The following is a 5,736-nucleotide window of genomic DNA, read 5'->3' as shown; positions in this document are numbered from 1 at the left end:
AATATAATATAAAACAATGATCTGGTTAAAATAATTAGAAGATAAGTCAATAAACAAAGATGTACAGTTTATCATAATCTATAATCGTTTATATTGTATAATCTTATTTTAATCAGATGTAACTTTAGTTTTTACTTACAATCTTTAGAAAAAGGCCCCATTTATCTTAAGATTACATCGTAATCTACACAAATGGTAAACAAATACACTAACATAACTAACATTCTAATAAAAAACATCTCATTTTCTACCTTTTTCTACCACTGCTTTATCCTGGTCAGGGTTGTTGTGGGAATTCAAAATAACCCTTAAAGATTGACACAGACAACCGGGATAATGATAAAAGCAAATAATCAATATATTACTCAGCTGAGGGCCAATCTCAATGCAAATGCACACATGCCTTTACAGGAGAGAAAGGGCCCTTTCACAGTATTTATACCCCGCTTACTGCCCCTTCAGACTAACTCTGCTCAGCAACCCAGCTCAAGGTCAACTTCCCACACCAAACTTGTTTATCATCCTACAAGAATAATCAGTTTGTTAGAAACATGGTGTACCTCCACAAGAATGCACCAGTATCAAAACTGCACGCGCACCCCCGCACACACAGTCCTGACACCCATGCATTCCCAAGGAAGCAAGATGCCCATGCCAAGGTCAACATATCTCTGCCCCTAAGAAACCTTCCAAAAATCTCTTCTACCTCTGCTAATTGAACTAAGAAATCAGAAACTTATAAGTTTAATGCAAATAACTAATAAAATATAAAATTTCCATTCACAGGGTCACGGTGGGTCCGACTTTCAATGAATGCAGTAACACACTGTGGACAGGACACCAATCCATCAATGGGCCTCGGTAATTACCCCCTTTCCAGACATGTATTAGACACCCAACCTGTCTCATAGCACCAGTGGGGATTCAAACCCATTTACCTAAAGATTTACCCAGGATTTGAACATTTACTATTTTATTTTGTACTCTACACTGGATAATCAATATTGTATTACACTTGCTGAGAATAAATAAATGAGTTGTTAATGTTTGAGGTCAATCAGCTGTGTATTTCCATTCTATAGATTTCAAAGCTATATAGTGTCTCACACACTCTTTTACTTACTCACACCAAGACCAACTGAGAATATCCAATTCACATACTGGCATGATATTGGGAGGTTGGAGAAAGCAATCGTTCACTGGCACAGGTAAAAAAAAATACCAGAAAATGCCACACAGATAGTCACCGGAAGCAAGCATATTCGAGACAAGGATCCAGTAGATAGCTGCTTAATCTCAAAACTGTGCAGCACCAACACTAAATGTTGCACCATTGTTTCACACATTTCAGAAGAAATCTAAACAAAAAGGAATCAGGAAGATCAGTTTTAAAATAATTTGCTTAAATGATAAATAGATTAAGTATTTCCTCAAGATGGGAAATCTTTTAAATTGTTCCTGGTCTTTAAATGAAAATGTTACTGGCTGTCATCCAACTTGCCAAAATGCCAAATCACACCATTCAAACCTGTTTCCTGGTTTATTTAATTAAAACAGCATTCTGAATTTGGACTGCTGCTATCTTGTAGAGGAATTTGATCATTTGGAGAAAACAGCTGAGGATATGGATTGTCAGCTCAATGTAAAGTATTAAATCATTAAAATAACAGAATACCAGAAATGCACAATGAACAGTGCATTTATCCACTGCATGACCTCACACACTCACTCATGTCACCCACTTACATCTAGAGTCTAGATTACTTCATTGAACTAGGCATGTTTTGGAAAGGTGTGAGAAATGTATCTGAAAGGAATCCATATTGTCCCAGAAAGTGCATGTAAAACTCCACAGCACTGACAAAGACAAGGATTAAATAAAACACCAACACAAAATGGAAAAGAAGAACTTATTAATGTAAGTATTGTATACAGTATATACTAAATGTTAATACAGCAAGGAGAAAATAAAGATAATGATTAAAATGTAAACCTCTCATATTATATAATACCCTATAGTGAGAGGTTTTAAAGAAAGAAAAAGCAAAACTATTATAATAGCATGTTATATCAGCATGACAATGCAGCTTTGTGGTTAAGATATTTTCTTTTCAGGTCTTACATGCAAAAAAAAGGGTGCTGGTTTCTGTCCAACCTGTTACTTTCTGTCTCATTTTCTATGTCAGGTCAAGTCAAATTTATTTATATAATCCTTTTCACAGTAAACATCGTCTCAAAGAAACCGTACAATCTCCAGATTGAAACATTCCTAAATAGTAAACTAGGTGCAAATATGGTAAGTAAAAACTGTCTGATTATTATAAGGAAGAAAGCAGAAGAGGAACAAGGCTCTACAAAGATCCTAATATTTGCATTTTTTTTAATCACATAGTCAGAGAAGAATAATAAGTGTAGAGGTGGGGAAGTCCAGTTTTATTATCTGTATTCATTTTAAGCAGGCAGCCATTTCAAAACAAACAGTTATTCCTTCAGGTGTTGATACAATCTGCATCACAGGACTGCGACAATGACAAGTGGGTAATGTTTAAAAAAAAAAAAAAAAAGCTAAAATGCAAATAGCATAGCCAGTGTTTCTGGGTGACATCTGACCCACTGTGACCTTGATCAGAAAAAGGCAGTTACTGAAAAGAATACAGAACATTCACAAAGTCAAATTTATTTGTATAATGCTTTTTACAATAGACAGTCTCAAAGCAACTTTACAGCATCCAGGACTGACAAACCAAAAACCCTTGTTAAGCAAGCAAAAGGAAACAGTGGCAAATAAAAACTCCCTTAAAATTACAGAAAGAGAAACCAGACTCCATCACAAGCCTCTGACTTTTTTACACTGTGTAAAAAAAATTAATAAAAATAAATAAATAAATAAAAAAAACACAACAAAGAGCCTAAAAATACGGTATTTTTCTGGCAACAGGGGCGCCAAAAAATGCCTGTAAAAAAAAACTGGAAAATTTAACAGAGATAAACTGTAAAAAAAAAAAAACGGTAGTTATATTTACCATAATTAACATATATCACTGTAATTTTACAGGAAATTGTCCTATAATTTCATGAAATCTTCTACTTTCAACATATATTAATTGTTAGAACAGTGTCATACACCTCTAAAAAAAGAGAATTATCTTTATAAATGATAAAGAAAAGTTTAAGTACAGATAATTACTACTGTTATCACAAAAAAAATTAGCATATAAAACAAAAAAAACATGTAATTTTACTTAGCAAAAGCCCAATTTTAAATTAACTGTCAGAGGTATTGCAAATAAATCCGTTAAATTGTCTCTTTTTATTATTTAAATACATTAATAAACAGTCAAAATAAAAGCGTTTTATTTCTCTAAAACATAAGTTAACTGTACTTTTAAATTGTTATTCTTCATTTAAAAAAATATACAAAATACAAACATTTGAAGTACGTTAAGATTTGTCTGCATAATACTTACTGTGAAATTTTGCAGCTGTTACATGTTATATAGAACTTTAGAACATATATAGAACTTTATAAATGCAGTATATAAATAGCTTTTGTTAATTTCCAAAATCCACCACAGTTCAGCTATTTTTGACCCAAATAATTTTCACACAAATGAACAGTAAGTGTAGAAACAAGGAGGTTTTAATGTTATGGCTGATCAGTGTAAGAATCAGATGTCTAACAATACAATAAGTGCAATCAGAATTCATTTCAATGGAAAATGTTTAACAAAGCAGCACACAGTTAAGTGAAATGTCTGCAAAACATGGGCATGAAACACTTATAAATCTGAATTATGTACAAAAGTCAGTGCCAACATTGAAGTTTTCAGAAAGTGCAACCACAGTGGAATTCGATAAACAGTACGTCACAAGTGTATTACTCAGTATGGACTACATCTCACTGAATAGCTTGGTATTTAGTAATTGAGCTTTATGAGACAGTTTGTTAGCATCTAGTTCCAGAAACAGTTTGTGGAGTACATCAAAAGTGTATCTGAATGTAGGAGGGTAACTCAAGCTCTAAATCATAAGAGAGTCAGAGAGAGTCAGAGAGGTTTTATTGTCATTTCAGCTACATACAAGTACATATTGAAACGAAACAGCGTTCCTCTAGGATCACGGTGTAACACGGTACAAAAAGTGCAAGACAAAAACAGTGTAAATACAACAATAAATACAAAAAAAATCCTATAATAAGTAACTACAAAAGATATTCCTAATTATCCCTAATCTAAACAAGTAATTAGAAGACAGGACTAAAGACAAGTGTTAGTACATGATGGTGAATAGATGGTACAATGGTTCATGAGGTAGTGACATGTTGTACATTAGCAGCGTAAAATTGGCAATGGAGATAAGGTGCCTAAAAAGTAAATAAGGTGCAAAAATACAAAAAGACTTTTCAATATTTGAATAAACAGGTAAAAACAGTCTAACATAGTCAATACAGTTCAGCAGAAAAATTCCGGAGGAAATTGTTATAGTACTGAGTTGAGGAGTCTGATTGCTTGTGGGATAAAACTGTTACACAGTCTGGTTGTGTTAGTCCGGATGCTGCGGTATCGTCTCCCAGACGGGAGCAGAGTAAAAAGTCCATGTGATGGATGGGTTGGATCGTCCACAATGCTTAGTGCTTTGCGGATGCAGCGGGTTTTAAAAATGTCTGTGAGAGATGGAAGAGCGACCCCGATGATCTTTTCAGCTGTCCTCACTACTCGCTGGAGAGTCCTGTGGTCCGACGCAGTACAATTTCCGAACCAGACAGTGATAAGGTTATAAATATATAAGGCATAAATCAGCCCAAACTGCAAAGGCAAGGAACACACTGCCCAGGTCTTCTAGAACCACACCACCATCTAATACCACTCCACTATTGGCAGGGGGGTCCATGGCTTCAGCTCCCTCAACTCTAGTCACATAGATCCCAAGAACAGTCTCCTCAATCACCTGTTCAGTTGCAGCCATATCACCATCCTACAATGAAACAGAGGGGGAAAAAATCACTTTCTTAAACTTAACAGTACACAAATTTCCATTTAGGACTTAACATATCTGACATCTCACTTCAACCTTTATTTTAACTCAGACATACATTGGCCGAAAAGATGGGGTGGTTGCTGTAACAACTCAGAGGAAACTTGTGCTTACCTTCACCCTCCTAGCGCTGATGGTATTGCGTGATTGGGGAAATCCTAAATTGTAGATGAAATTGAATACTATTAAAATTATATATAATTAAAAAATTACTAAAGAAAACTAAAGGAAATCAAAATCAGCAAGACAAATATTTATAAAGAAATTACCAGCTTAAATAAGAAAATAGACATAAAATACATAAAACAAAAAAGTAAGTAAAAGAACCAAACAATAATAAATAATAAGAATTTCCACATTTTTTCTTCTTCACTTAATCTAAACTTCAGTCAAAAGTAGCTCAATATTCTTCAATTTAGCATAAAATGTAGAAAAAAAATTACCAGTAAAAGGTCAGTCCAACTGCAACTACACATTTCCAACCATCTGTAAACAGAAGATACAAGACATCAATTATTTTGTTGTAAATAACTAAAATATTATTTCTATGGTAAATACTTTAACATTACAAATTCATTGATTATCCAATACTGTTCACATGTGTGTGCTTTCGAGGATAACAGTCACAAAACTCAGGTTTCTAATGACACTAACGTTACAGAATCACTTTGTTTTTAAGTATGTGCATAACGTGAGCGCCAA

This window comes from Trichomycterus rosablanca, chromosome 6, assembly GCF_030014385.1.
Source record: "Trichomycterus rosablanca isolate fTriRos1 chromosome 6, fTriRos1.hap1, whole genome shotgun sequence".
Lineage (NCBI taxonomy): Eukaryota > Metazoa > Chordata > Actinopteri > Siluriformes > Trichomycteridae > Trichomycterus > Trichomycterus rosablanca.
This window is presented reverse-complemented; position numbering follows the sequence as displayed.